Here is a 16,240-nt window from a genome sequence, read left to right as displayed (position 1 = left end):
GTCTACACTCACAGTGTGCCAAGGTTGTGTTGGTGATGGCATTTGGGACTAACAACCCAGCATGGGCCTTGTGAGAGGCTTTCTGTCTTGCACACACAGGACAAGTGGTGACGTATTGTCTGATGTCTCTGTTCATGGTATACTGAGCATGGGGTTTTTTAGAAAATTAGGACTAAGGGGGCGCACTGCCTGGGTTGAAACGTTACAAGGTGTGTAAGAAGCAAAAGTATCGTTGTGTAGTGCGTAAAGAGCAGACGGCAAAACGCCCTTAACCGTCTAAACAAGTCAAAGACAAGACAATTTAACAACAAAGAAGCTCTCGCAACTACATGTGTGTATATCAAAACAAGGTTCAATGACCAACAGTAAAAAGGAAACGCAGACGCAGGTTCTTTGGTGTGATACTTCTTGTTACAGCAAGATGTTAACTTTTCTCCAGACTTTAAGAATGATATCAATCGCCGACACGTGTTTCGTCGTGTGCGGGTGAGTCAAACACGACTCTTCAGGGCTGGTAATACAAAACAATGTAGGCAAATTTTAATCTAGACATGTAAAGTTTGATACTGCATATGGTGACAAAAGTGCAGCCGACATGCAGTCTGACGTGCGTTTGTGTCGCACATGATAGGTGAAAATTGGTGACGGTACTTGCATACTCAGGCAAGTAATCGGTCTATGGTGCTAATGTGCACGTAGTGAGTGAGATGAAAATAAAGACCTAGGTGTGGTCATGATTCACTCGTACACAGTGGTCCTAAAATTAAGAGGGTGTCCGTCGTGATGGTGAATAAAAACGTGAGATGTACTACATCTTTACTTCTAATACATAAGTGAGGAGGTGTTTGTGTGACCTCATAGCGTGGTAGTGACAAGGTGCCTATATTGGGTAAAGATCCAGAGAGCACAAATTCATGCAATGTCTGATGGTCTATGAATAATGGTTATTACCTTAAACTCCCAATCCACTGTGTGGTTGGAGTAAGTCTGGGTCTTTACAAGCTCAGTTTCAGGCTATATAGTGTGAGGAAAGGAAAAAGAAAAGAAAAGGGACTCATGAGGAGGCTTCTAAAGGAAGAAATGATTAAAAGACTTAAATGAAGTCTCGGGCAGCACAACAAACTGTTCCTTACCAATGGGTGCTCTGTCTGTTCATACACAGACGAAGCTGGTTGAAAAAGTGATCAATGGTAGTATAGGAATGTAGTTGTCATATCCCATTGGTAATCTTGTAGAGATAGTGTAGCGCTATATGTAAAAAAAGGGAGATATGGAAATCATGTGTTACTATCATATAGCGCTAATCAGTCGTTTGATACAACGTTTGCTGGCTATAGGAATATTGCACAGTGCCTGCCCACGTGCTCTAGAAGGATAATGATTATGGATAAAAAAAGAGGGGGGGGGGGGGTTTTACCTGTATCCCGCTATGCCGTCAGGCGGGGGGCCGGGAGGGGATTCTTATTTCGTGCCGAATTGAGGAAACGAGTAAGTATCCTCTGAGGCGGTGTGCTGTCGAATGAACACAAGTTATGGTGAGAAAGCTGTTCATAGGGACCCGCGTTAGGAGCAAGTGCACTCGAAGCGTACTAAGCAAAAACCGGTTATTGGTGTGTTGCACCACGGTATTGAAATCGCACTTACCCGCTTCAGGCAATCCCTCCTCTGTTTGTTCCCGGCGGTCGTCTCTCGTGTACGAACACGTGACCCCGGGAGAGGAGGGATTAAATGGAATTGAGTGGACATAGAAGACGTCCTCACGGCGATGCATCTACCAGCGCCATTATTAAGAGGTGAACTGTATAGGAAAAGGAGGGCGTCTATGTGTTTGGCCAAGGTCTATGTAAGAGGAGCAATGGCAATACACTAAAGTGTTTAGTGAGTTAAAAAGTCCCGCTATTTCCAGAAAAGGTAAATAGCTTTATATTCCTGTTCCGGAATAAAATTGTTAAAACGATACTGGCAAAGTATGTCAGTTCCATAAGTCCATTGTCATCTGCTCACAATTAGAGAAAACCGTAGAAAGGAAAAAGTATGGCGTCAAGCATGCAGGATCAACCCAAATGTGGCCGGATCATTCGTATATAGGGTGCATGCTCAAGAGAAAGTGTATAGATTCGTGAGAAATGTGACAAAACAAGGGGGACACATCATACCCCCGCATATTTGAAAGTATATACACATGTTTGCACAAAGTCTTTCAACACAAATGCGTGGAATCTGCAAAACAGCCTAACAGATAGTTTGCCAATCATAGACATATGTCTGTGCTGATGGACTTCGCGACAAAAAACATTTAGCTCTATGATATAATACAAAATAAAAAGTTGTCTCAATACATTAAAACACAGTAGTGGAAAACATTTAACTCCTAGAGAGAGAAAACTCTCATATTTTCTTCTATTACTAACATCTTGGAGTTCAGAATTGTTGTATAGGAAAATTATGTTTTTACCAAATCTGTATACAGTGTGCACCAAGGATCCCCCCGGTGAGATTCTAATCCCCCAGGAAATATTGTAGCTCAGAATCGTAGTTAAGCCCATGTTCTACGCTGCGTAAGCGCATGATCCATGTCGCCTCCCTACGTCTGAGCATCAATTCACGGTTGCCCCCTCTGATATTGAGGGGAATTAGATCGATTCCAAAAACACGTACTTTGATGTCATCCTCATTGGGTTGACATTCTGCAATATGAAGGGCTACCGGGTATCTAGCGTCCCTCCTTTGTATAGCTCTCATATGTTCAGCTATCCTCTCCTTGAGGGCCCTGATGGTGCTCCCTACATATATCTTGCCACACTTGCATTCAATAATGTACACTACAAACTTGCTGAGGCAAGTAATGTTGTGTTTGATCTGATAGACCATTCCATCATGACTTGCAAAGTTTTTTGTGCCGTGTTTACCCCATATACACATAGAACAGAATCCACATCTGTGGAAGCCAAGGCCTCGTGTAGATAGCCAGTTCTGTGCTGTGGTGTTTGCGGGAACGGTAGGGCTCAGTTTATTTCTCAAGGTAAAACCTTTCCTGTAGGTGATGGAGGGTCTCTCTGATATGAATTCCTTCAGTGTGGGGTCCCCTAATAGAAGTTTCCAATGTCTGTTCAGACTCTTTCTAGTGTGTTGGTTCAATGCATTAAATTCAGTTATGAATCTGACGTGTTGGTCAGAGGATTTCATTTCAGTACGTGTTTTTAGACAATCAGGTCTTGTGATGGCTTTTGTTTTCGTCTCAGCTTTTCTGAGGGTAGTTTTTGAATAGCCTCTGTTTAGAAATCTGTTTTTCATGTTTGTGATACAGTTGTCTAGTTCACAGGCTTCACTACAGTTTCGTTTGGCCCTGAGAAATTCCCCGTAAGGGATTGATCGTATCTGATGTTCAGGATGAAAACTAGAAGCATGTAGTACAGAATTACATGCTGTGGGTTTTCTGAAAAGTTTCGAGTGCAAATGATTGTCCTTGACATAGAATTCCAGATCTAAAACCTCAATATTGGTTTTGCTGTGATGCATGCTGAAACTGATTTCCCAAGTGTTGGTGTTGAGGTGTTCAAAAAAGGAATGAAGAAGTTCCTCTGTTCCGGACCAAAGGAGAAAGCAGTCATCTATGTATCGGCCCCAGAAGACTATGGAGTCAGTGTATTGTCTCCCTTTGGTGCCCCAGATAAGGTCAGCCTCCAATGCTCCCATAAAGAGATTTGCAAAAGAGGGTGAAAATTTGGAGCCCATTGCTACTCCTTTCTTCTGTCTGTACCATTTTCGATCAAACATGAAGAAGTTATTCTCCAAGATGATCTTCATCATTTGAATCAACATGTTAGTATGTGCCCATAGTGAAGCCGGTCTATTGGAAAGAACCTTGGTAATAGCTGCAATTCCTAGGTCTAAGTTGATGCTGGTGTATAAAGACACCACGTCCATGGTGACTAGTATAGTATCTTTCTGCCATTCAATATCCGCCATGATGTTTAATATATGTTTTGAGTCCTGTATATATGAAGGAAGGTTTTTCACTAACGGTCCCAAAAAGAGATCTACGTATTCAGCGACTCTTTCAGTGACGACCGCCGGGAACAAACAGAGGAGGGATTGCCTGAAGCGGGTAAGTGCGATTTCAATACCGCGGTGCAACACACCAATAACCGGTTTTTGCTTAGTACGCTTCGAGTGCACTTGCTCCTAACGCGGGTCCCTATGAACAGCTTTCTCACCATAACTTGTGTTCATTCGACAGCACACCGCCTCAGAGGATACTTACTCGTTTCCTCAATTCGGCACGAAATAAGAATCCCCTCCCGGCTCCCCGCCTGACGGCATAGCGGGATACAGGTAAACCCCCCCCCCCTCTTTTTTTATCCATAATCATTATCCTTCTAGAGCACGTGGGCAGGCACTGTGCAATATTCCTATAGCCAGCAAACGTTGTATCAAACGACTAACTAGCGCTATATGATAGTAACACATGATTTCCATATCTCCCTTTTTTTACATATAGCGCTACACTATCTCTACAAGATTACCAATGGGATATGACAACTACATTCCTATACTACCATTGATCACTTTTTCAACCAGCTTCGTCTGTGTATGAACAGACAGAGCACCCATTGGTAAGGAACAGTTTGTTGTGCTGCCCGAGACTTCATTTAAGTCTTTTAATCATTTCTTCCTTTAGAAGCCTCCTCATGAGTCCCTTTTCTTTTCTTTTTCCTTTCCTCACACTATATAGCCTGAAACTGAGCTTGTAAAGACCCAGACTTACTCCAACCACACAGTGGATTGGGAGTTTAAGGTAATAACCATTATTCATAGACCATCAGACATTGCATGAATTTGTGCTCTCTGGATCTTTACCCAATATAGGCACCTTGTCACTACCACGCTATGAGGTCACACAAACACCTCCTCACTTATGTATTAGAAGTAAAGATGTAGTACATCTCACGTTTTTATTCACCATCACGACGGACACCCTCTTAATTTTAGGACCACTGTGTACGAGTGAATCATGACCACACCTAGGTCTTTATTTTCATCTCACTCACTACGTGCACATTAGCACCATAGACCGATTACTTGCCTGAGTATGCAAGTACCGTCACCAATTTTCACCTATCATGTGCGACACAAACGCACGTCAGACTGCATGTCGGCTGCACTTTTGTCACCATATGCAGTATCAAACTTTACATGTCTAGATTAAAATTTGCCTACATTGTTTTGTATTACCAGCCCTGAAGAGTCGTGTTTGACTCACCCGCACACGACGAAACACGTGTCGGCGATTGATATCATTCTTAAAGTCTGGAGAAAAGTTAACATCTTGCTGTAACAAGAAGTATCACACCAAAGAACCTGCGTCTGCGTTTCCTTTTTACTGTTGGTCATTGAACCTTGTTTTGATATACACACATGTAGTTGCGAGAGCTTCTTTGTTGTTAAATTGTCTCTGTTCATGGTGTCCCACCAAAAGTGTTTTCGCACGTTTTCCAGAGTTTTCACCCAACCAGGATGACCTGCCAAGGGTGAAGTATGATGCTAGGTTATATCACCTGTGTTTGTAACTCTTTGGTGGGTACATAAAGCATGTTATCATGATATAATAATCCATGTTGCATTGTATTGTGGGAATCCTTTAACCAGTTTTGAGGAGTTATTTGCATGTGAGCAGCATACATGTCTGTCATGAAATCCTTCTGTTGTATAGGTGCTAAAAAAATTTGGGGAGCAATAATGGGTTTTCCTACCTTATCTTGTTTTGTTTCTGTGGTATAACCGTATCTAGACATCACTTCAGATTGAATTTGCTGCGTACCTGGTCTATAGGTTATCACAAAGTCAAAAGTGCTGAAAAAGTTCAACCAGCGCTTTTGACGAGGGGTTAAAGCTTTAAGGGATCCAAAGAATTGCAGGTTCCTGTGGTCAGAAAAGATGGTCACAGGGAACTTGGCTCCCATCAAATGGTGTCCCCATTCGGAAAAGGCCACCTTAATGGCTAAAAGTTTCCTTTCAGCCACGGTATAATTCTGTTCAGCTGGTAATAGTTTTTTTGGAATAAAAGGCAATTGGGTGTAATTGGCCATCCACTGTATCTCGTTGAGAAAGAACTCCCCCTATTGCTACCTGTGAAGCATCCTCTTCTACGAAAAATGGTAAATCAGAGTCAGGATGTTTCAAGACTGGGGCTGATGTAAATTTCTGTTTCAACAGCTGGAAAGCTTGCGAGGCTTCAGTAGACCAAAGGAATCGCTGACCTTTTCGCAACAAAGTGGTTATTGGGGCCACTATGTCTCCAAAATGAGAAATAAATCTCCTATAAAAGTTAGCAAAACCTAGAAATCTTTGTATGTCTTTCACTCAGGATGGTTCAGGCCAATCGTCTATTGCACTGACTTTTTTTATGTCCATAGTATAACCTTGAGGTGACAAACAATATCCTAAGAAGTCCACTTTACTAGAATGAAATGCACATTTTTCTAATTTTGCAAAAAGATGTTTTTTTTTTTAAATTTTGCTAAGACTCCTCGAACACGTTGGGTATGTTCTTCCGGATTTCTTGAATAAATGAGAATGTCGTCAATGTACACTATGACGCAAACATCCATGAATTTGTTTAAAACCTCATTAATAAAGAATTGGAATGCTGCAGGGCATTACACAATCCAAAAGGCATTACTGTATATTCGAATAGTCCGAACTTGGTTTTGAAAGCTGTCTTCCACTCATCATGTTCTTTAATTCTAACCAGGTGATAAGCCCCCCGCAGATATAATTCCGTGTAAACAGTAGAGTGTCCTAACTGGTCCAATAGGACGGGTATTAGAGGAAAGGGATACTTGTTCTTTGTTGTAGCCTGATTGATTCCTCTATAGTCTATGCAAGCGCGCAGGGATTTATCCGGTTTCGGGATTAAAAAAAAGTGGGGACGACACCGGTGAGGTAGAATGACGGATGAACCCTGATTGTAATAAGTCGTCCAAGTATGTTCTTAAGTATTTCGTCTCCTCATCGGTCAAGGCATACACTCTATTATTAGGCAAAGGAGCTCCTGGAATAAGGTCTATCCGGCAATCATAAGATCGGTGTGGAGGTAAAACGCTTGCTTTCACCGGATCAAAGACGTCTTTAAAATCAGAATATTCTGGAGGGAGATTAATTAGGTCTTGTGAGATACTAGCACAGTGTAAGACAGTTCTGTGTTCAGTTCCTGCTTCCTGATAACAAGAGGTTCTACAAAAAGAGGAATCCAGAGTTACTGTTCTATTTACCCAATCGATTTTTGGTTTATGTGCCGTTAGCCAAGGCACTCCAAGAATCAACCCAAAGTTAGGAGTGTCTATCAAATCAAAACTGATCAGTTCTGTGTGCCCGTTTTGACAGACCATAACAATCGGGCTTGTTTGTTTCGTGATCAGACCAGACGTTAATTCTGAACCATCAACAGCACACACTGCTTCAGGGCTAGGTTTTAAACATACAGGAAGTCCTAATTTTTCCACTAACTTATTATCCACAAAGTTTCCTGAAGCTCCAGAGTCAAGAAGAACAGGAAGAGAATATCTTACCTGTGTAGACACAATTAGAATTATGTGAGTTAAAAAATGTTTTGGTATATGAGGTACTACGAATGCTGCAGAATTAGAGGTTTGAAAGAGACTTTTCCTCGAACAAGTAACCTCTCCCCTTGTTGAGTTTATTTGTTTTCCGGCCCTGAAGAAGAGATGGAGGATACGTAACCTTTCGTGGGGTTTGTAGGTTTTACTGGACACTCCCTAGCAAAATGGCCGGCTTTTATACAATATAAACATAGTTGGAGTTTTCTCCTCCTTTCCTTTTCCTCCGAGGAGAGTGGACCCTTAAGCGTCCCTATTTGCATAGGTTCCGGTTCAGGGAGCTTGTTATCTGTTTCTCTCTTCTCGTGTCTGACAAATGTCAGCCGTGATTCCAGTTTGGATTTGTCTCCCTTCCTTTCCCCTAATCTATGATCAAGTTTTACCACGAAGTCTACAAAATCAGGGCAGTCTTCTGGCAAGTCGACTATATGTGCAAGCGCATCTTTTAAATCGTCTCTCAAACCTTTATAAAAAAAGGGAGACACGCTTCTCCTCTGGCCACTGAGTTTCTGTGAGTAAGCGATTAAAACTAGTAAGGTAGGTCAACAAATCTTTCTTACCTTGCTTCAGATTTAGAAGTTCGTTATCACTTGCCTGCATAAAGGTGTGTTTTGCAAAAAGACGGGTCATAGTACGTTTAAACTGATTCCAATTATGGAGGGTGGGATCATCCCTGTCCACGAAGGGTATCGACCAATTGGCCGCTGTCCCACCCAAATATGACAAGACAAATGCCACTTTCGTGGCATCAGTGGGAAACTGTTTCTGTAGCATCTTTAAACAATGGAGTAAAAGGTGTGTGCCACTGAGATTCTCTAGGCTTGAACCTAACTAAATTGTGTTTTAAAGTAGCATTTTCCAATTTTAACTTCTCTATTTCCTCTTGCATATGTTGCAAGAGTCCTGACACTGACTCATTGTGGGCTAAATCTTCATTCAAGGCTTGCGCCATGTCTGTGGCGTCAATGCCCTCTGTTTCTTCCCCTGTGTTCATCGTCCAACAGAACTGTTATGGTTAAAGGCTAGTGCTTCTGTCAAGGCCCAGCTCACCTGAGTATCCCGTCAGTTCTAAAGGAGTTTGAAGACAGTCCGTACCCGCCCTGAGACCACCTGTTCCAGCACACCAGTAGTAAACGATGTGCAAAGAACCAGTAGCTCCAGGGAAGGCGGGAGTGGATAAAATAAAAAAAGAGAGAGATAACACGGCTCTTGAGCTTCTGTTGTTTAGAGAAGAAACCTGTGGCTCATGCAGACTTCTTGTGCAATTTGTGTTTACTGAAACATAAAGAAAGAACAGGTAAATACATCCTACTCTAACCGTGTATCTAACTTCCTTTGGGTTTTTGAACTCTTCCTCTGATCTGATAAATACCTCTCTGATCCTGATCTCTGGCTTTCAGGTTGGGCTTATTCGAGTAATGTGAATCCCCTTCTTCTAATGTGCAGATGAGGGTTCTAAAGACTAGAGAACATACAACTATCAGTCTTTTGTTTCTTACAATAAGCTACATTCAAACTAAATATATGGTATGCATTTACAACTCACTTGTACACATGCCCAATGACTTCTTAAAGGACCATACTCTTACATCAGAATATGGTACAGTATAACACACAGAAAGGAAATGGCGTTTCTCGTGATTACTGCAAACCTTGCAGTTCTTGGTTTCTCTGTGCGTATATCCAATGTTCCACAAATATATTTGAGAAATACACAGATCACTTCGTAAAGTTCCACAAAGTCGATCGTTAATCAGACTCAGTTCGATATTGTCTTTAAAGAGGTACCTGTGACAATGTCTGCTTCTTCTTTCTCAAATATTTGCTCTCACTTTCTTTTATCAGCGTTTTAATAAGCAAAGGGTTAAGAACTTACTTGTTGGTTGGGGTGGGGTTACGATCTGTCTAACCTGTCCGCTTTTGTTTTGTAGGTTGCACTCATTGGTCAGGAGAGGAGCCGGGACCAAGAGGGGTCAGAATCCAGAAGGAGGAAATGCCCCTGGCTGCGCCCCCGCAGTCGACTGGAGAACGGGAGGGAGCAAGATCCGCCGCGAAGAGTCAGTGCCGAAGGCAAGGTGAGGAAACAATTCTCCGGTGAGCTGAATAAAGACGAGCACTAGCAGCGGGCGAAGCTCGAGGCAGTCTTTTATAGTGAAGGCTGGGTGTGGCTCCTTTGCGCTGCACGTTGTTCCAGAGAACGTGCAGCGCTTTGGTTAATATGCAAAATAGCATCACGGGGGAAGTAAGCACATGGCAAAAGCAAAGGAAAATCCAAAAAGAAGCCTTGGTAACTGCAAATGTCTTTACTCATGCCAAACTAGCATCTAAGAGTAATAAGCACTACCAACAATATGCAAGAGGATCTAAGGGGTAGAATGCATGACTGTTTTGTCGTGTATTTAAGGCCTAATGCTTCATTGAGAGAGGACAAGCTAGTTGTGGTGTGAAACCCCTAACAGTCGCACGGTTGACAAGGAGCTACTTGGTGACTGGAATCAAGGGACACAATTGCAAAGGTCCCTTATGATGGGATCGAGGGCTCCAAGAGATTGTCTACACATAGTGCGTCTGGTTGCGGAGACCTGGGAGCAAGCTGTCACACTGGTCCTTCGCAGGACACCGTACGCAAGTGCGTTGCCACTTCAGTGGCTACAGGGCTTTCAGAGTATACAGGCATCTATGGACATCTCAAAGTGGTATGAGGGAGGATGGGAGAGGTCTGGGGATCTATATCAGAATGGAGCCTTTTTGACTTTTGAAGAGGCACAAATTTGGTTCCAGGTTCCGGGGAGGCACTTTCTGCAGTACGTCAAAGTTTTGCGTACAGTCCGGGAGATAAGGACCACATTCCCGGAAGAACCGCAAGAGTCACCCACACTACTGACACTGTTAGATCCATGCTCTTGCAGGGGTCTAATCGCACGCATAAATAAAGCGTTAAAGGAAGACCGCAGTGCCAACTTATTGGCTAATTGGGGAAAGGGGAAGAGGATTTGCCTATTCCAATGACAGAAGGCGAATGGAAAAGAGCCCTAGCACAGATGGCTGAAGTGACTAGTAATGTTAGGTTTAAGCTCACCCAATTTCATTACTTGGATCGCACATACATAACCCCACAGCTTCGAGCGCGGTTCATACAGGGGGCCGCAACCATCTGCCCAAGATGCGGCATGGACCCCGCCACTTTTTTACACATAACCTGGAACTGCATACACTTAGAATTATACTGGAATCACACGGTGCAGATTCTTTGCAGTGAAACAGCAGTGCGCATAGACGTTTTCATAAAACAGTGTTTATTGGATATTCTCCCAGCACCAAAAAAGGGGACACAGATACGACACAAGTTCTTGATGTTGGGTCTGGTTCTGGCAAAGAGAAGGATTGCGATGCATTGGAAAGATGATGTGAGGAGTGGTGGAAGAATGTCGCCTTAGGGCTGTAAGAAAGGATGAGAACTCTGAGAGTGACTTGACGGAATGGGGACAAATGCTAAGAGAAGTGTACTTGGCAACAACGCAGGGTGATGATGAAGCTACACCTACACAGCAATCCACACATGCCTCATAGGTACCCAAGTGATAATGACCCCTCACATACACACTCTAAACTAGTTATACCTGCCGATCTAAGTGCCCACATGAAAAACAAATAATGTTGGTGTCTGCATCCGGGGGGGGGGGGGCGGGGGGGTTCATGTTATTTGTTTAGTTTTTAATTGTTTATGTTTGCGAATACGAAAAACTTAAAAGACATTGCGTATTATGCCCCACAGATGTGGAGGACATATCAGTACATGGACATGTAGATGCTGTAGTATAAATATGTGCATGATAATGGTACATGATATATTGTGATGCTATGTTGTCAATACAGACAGTTTAAAAAAAAGGATGAACATTTTTTTTTCTCCAATAAACCTGTGAAAAGTGAAAAAAACATCCTTGAATTTGGGTATCCGTGTACATGTTGGTAATTGTGTTAATCATAGGTAATGCAAAGTCAATTAACACTTTTCTAGGACTTTTGTTCATGGTTTTAGCTTTTATTACTGAAAAAAAATTCAGTGTATGTTGAGGTTTGTTTATCAGGGAGTAAACTTACACTAAGGGCACTACTGTATGATTAATGTATGCGCGAATAGTGTATATTTGGGTGAATGGGTGGGGTGTGGATTTAAACATCCCATCCATCATCCAAATATCACTAGTCTCTAACTTAACAAGATTATGGTTGTGCTAAAGATTAGAATTCTTTTTAGAGGGTTTTGTTGTCATGCAAAAGAAAGGTTTCATTAGTAACAGTTACTGTAAATTTAGGAGGAATGTTAATGTCAGAGAAGGTTTATGGAGTTACTTGCTAGTTGTTTACGCTGTATAATTCTGCGAGGGTTGGGGATTATGGGCATACAACTTGCTACATGGATAGGAATGTTTTGTGATACCTCCCCCCAAAACTGAGACACAGGGTTCATTGGAGGAAGATGCCAGGTCTTTCATTTCATTTATATTTTCTCTTACCTCTAACTGCATTGCAGAGGCAGAGTGGTTATGCTCGGTGGTCCTATCAAGAATGTCACCAAGAGTAACGGCTCTGCCTGTGCAATGGGATGAGTAATATTGCACACACCTCCAATGACACCTGGGCTCAGTTAATCTCTACTGACAAGAAATGTAGCCACTGTAATTTAACAGTCTATTTCCCCTGTTTGATTTCAAATATTTGGCTTGTTTTCTTGCTGCCATACTCTGTTAAAAGAAGAAAAAGAGAAAACAGTTTTAGTGATTTTGTGAATGGTTGCTTTTAAAAATATGTTACCTGCAATGCTAAAGTTAGTGTACATTAACTATTTTACATAATTTTTTTTTTACAAAATTGCAAAACCAAAGGGGATGATGGTCGGAGTGTTGAACATTGCAAGAACTCACCCCGAGTCAACTGATCTGGGTTTAATCCATCATCATTCTTGAGCTCACTCCTCCACCCCAGTACAAAATTGCACCAGGATTTTATTGCATTGACTTGGCAATTTTGCTTTGGAATTGTTTGTTGACTTGATACCTTTGATGGAAAAAGGTTATTTTTGGAGAGACTTGACAGAATGAAACAGGTATCCTTTATTAGGTTTTTCTGTTGTGTGGCCGGAAGGTACTGGAGTAGATGCTGGGTTTCTTAGAATTTTTCTTTCAGTTGTTCCTTCTGTGGTATTTTGTGCTTTAGCTTTTTTGGTTCTGAAAAAAAGTGAGGAAAGGTTCTTAGTTTTTTGCTTTGAAAGTTTTAGTTTTGCAATTAGCCTGCAAAGAAAAAGTGTAGTCCTTATTTACTAGAAAAAAAGTCATTTTGTTTTTGTGGCTCTAGTTTTTAATGCAATGTTACTTTTTCAAAAAAAATGTTTCCTAATTTGAAACCTGCAAAAAAAGTTTTTAATTGTGGTTTTTCATCATTGTTGCCTTGTATAGTTTGGCTTCTTCTAAGTTGATGGGTTTGATTTTTTTTTCTGTGGTTAAGGATGTGTTCCCCCACACTGGTGGAGTAATATGATTTTATCTGTAGAGAATTGTAAAAATACACTGTTTTATTGCATGCGTGACAAAGAGCAGAAACGAGAATGTGAAATTTACAGTTTAAATATTAATTTTTAATTTAAGTACATTCAATTTGCCCCCACCTCCATCCAAACTTAGTAGGAAGTAGGAATAGTAAATTTGCCTTCACAATCATCTAGCACTTTTCCTGAGGTAAGCACCGGTCAGAAAAGGAACAGTAAATTTGCCCCCACCATCATCCAGCACTTTCTCTGAGGCAAACACCTGTCGGAGTAGGAATAGTAAATTTGCCCCCACCATCATCCAGCACTTTTCTTGAGGTTAGCAACTGTGGGATTAGGAATTGTAAATTTGCACCCACCACCATCCAGCACTTTCTCTGAGGCAAGCAACAGTCGGTGTAGGAATAGTAAATTTGCCCCCATCACATCCAGCCCTTTCACTGAGTCCAGCACCTGTGGGAGTACGAATAGTAAATTTGCCCCCACAGCCATCCAGTACTTTCCCTGAGGCAAGCACTGGTCTGAATAGGAATAGTAAATTTGCCCCCACCACCATCCAACACTTTCCCTGAGGCTAGCACCTGTCAGAGTAGGAATAGTAAATGTGCCCCCACCACCATTCATCCCTTTCCCCAAGGCCAGCACCTGTGAGAGTACGAATAGTAAATTTGCCCCCACCATCATCCAGCACTTTCCTTGATACTAGCACCTGTGGGAGTAGGAATTGTAAATTTTCCCCTACCACCATCCAGCACTTTCTCTGAGGCAAGCACCGGTCGGTGTAGGAATAGTAAATTTGCCCCCATCACCATCCAGAACTTGCCCTGAGGCAAGCACCGGTGGGAGTAAAAATAGTACATTTGCCCCAACCTCCATCCAAAACTTTCCCTCAGGCAAGCACTGGTCACTGTAAGAATAGTAATTTTGCCCCCTCCACCATCCAACACTTTCCCTGAGGCTAGCACCTGTCGGAGTAGGAATAGTAAATTTGCCCCCACCACCATCCAGCACTTTCCCTGAGGCCAGCATCTATGGGAGAATGAATAGTAAATTTGCCCCCACCACCATCCAGCACTTTCCCAGAGGCAAGCACCCTTTTTTACTTTTGAATACATATTGTACATATAGTCACTTACTTTTTAAAGAAAGGTAATTTCAGGAATGTCTGCAGTCGACTAGGGGATGTTTTTCAAATGCAGTAAATTCTGCAAACAAGTAAAAAATATATTGTAAGTACTTGAAAATTATGTGTAATCATTTGGAAGCTGTTTACTTATAAGCATACACTTACGTCTGTAGATGGCAGTGTTCAACTGGTATGTCAGAACAATTATCCTGCTACTCCTGCTGCTGTGATCACTATGAAAGTCAGTGTACCACTGAACACAAAATGATGGATGGCTTCTTTTATATTTTTTTGGGGGGTAAATGAGAAATTAAATGAAAATATGTTTTGGAAACAGTTTTTTCGCGTGATTCACAACCTGACAAAATGTATATTTACTTTGTCTTGTGTAAAAATGTTTGTTTATATGTACCTTCTCGGAATGTCAGTCATATTGAGTAGATGATGGGTAAAAATATTTGAAGGACAGTTGTTTTAAGTGCTTCAATTTGACTGTATGTATAATCTCTTTTTGCCTCTGACAGTAGTGTGTATTTGTTTAACTCCTTCGGTGCTCATGACGGCTCCCGGCCGGCATGTGTCATGGTAGGCATGTGCTCATGAAGGCCGGGAGCCGTCAGAATGTTGCCGCTCCGCCCAGGCGCTGTTAATTTCCTACCTGTGCAGGAGAATTAATCAGTAGGCAGAGTTCTGATGGCTTCCGGCCGTCATGAGCACACGCCCACCGTCAATTATGACATCCGGGAGCCATCATGAGTACCGCAGCACCACACCCAACCCCGCCCCCCCTCGCACCGCGGCAGAATTCGCACCACTGAGAAGGGGTTAAATATTGTATAAATATATGTGTTATTGTTGCCGTTTTTTCAAACATATTTTTGGAATTTATTAATAATACCCAGGTATTTTAATGGGTAGGTAGTATAAAAATACCTGAGCATTAAAATGAATACCTGGGTATTAATACTCTCCACCGCTCAAAACCCCTAGGTCCCTTGCATTCCATCCCAGGGGATGGATGCAAAAATGTATACTTTCTGAAATTTTAGTAATAAACAATGAAAACATATTTTGCGTTTTAATGGTATGTGTTGTATTAGTATGCATTGCAATGGAATGCGTTGTAATGGTAGTTTTAATATATCTCAATGAACATGCGTTATAATAGCTTGCGTAGTAATAACATGCGTTGTAATGGTATTTGCGTTGTAAAAGCTGCAATGTAAAAGTATGCGTTTTAATGGTTTGCGTTGTAACAACATTTTTTCGTTTTTATCACTCATTACTAAAATAAGCTGCAAGCCTTCAGATTATCTGTCATTTGCTAAATTAAGCCTATTAATCATTTCCAGGGGTTTTATTTCATAAACTTAGTTTCATTTTGACACCTCATAAAGTTATCATCATCGCTTTTCCAATGTTAATAAAGTTTTGTTTTTCAAGTCACATGATTATAGGCCTAGGTAAATAATATCTGTTGCTCTCTTTGTTTATATTTTCATATTTTTAACACTTCTGCATGCTTTTACGATGCAGTATGAAATCTCACGTTTTGTGTTTTAACCATTTTACATGATTCCATAAGGAATTCATTATTATAAATCTCTTTTGATGGTGAGAATTGATAGAGGCATCCAATATTTATCTTTTACGCACCATCAATTCACAGGAAGGAAGATTTTCCCCAACACTGAGTTGAAGGTGGCTCCTATAAACTTGATTTCCCTTGATGGTATCAGTTGACATTTTTGGATATTGAGCAGAAAATCTACTCTGCTCATTTATGCTATAGTGGTCTCCAGCAACTTGAATATCTCTGAAAAGATGGGGTGTGAAGCAACCATTCGTTCAGCCAAGGGGAGATTGTGATTACCATTCCATGTAGGTGTGCTATCACTGGATCCATAACCTTTGTAAAACTCAGGAGGCTGATTTGAGCCCGAAAGA

This window comes from Lissotriton vulgaris, chromosome 10, assembly GCF_964263255.1.
Source record: "Lissotriton vulgaris chromosome 10, aLisVul1.2, whole genome shotgun sequence".
Lineage (NCBI taxonomy): Eukaryota > Metazoa > Chordata > Amphibia > Caudata > Salamandridae > Lissotriton > Lissotriton vulgaris.
This window is presented reverse-complemented; position numbering follows the sequence as displayed.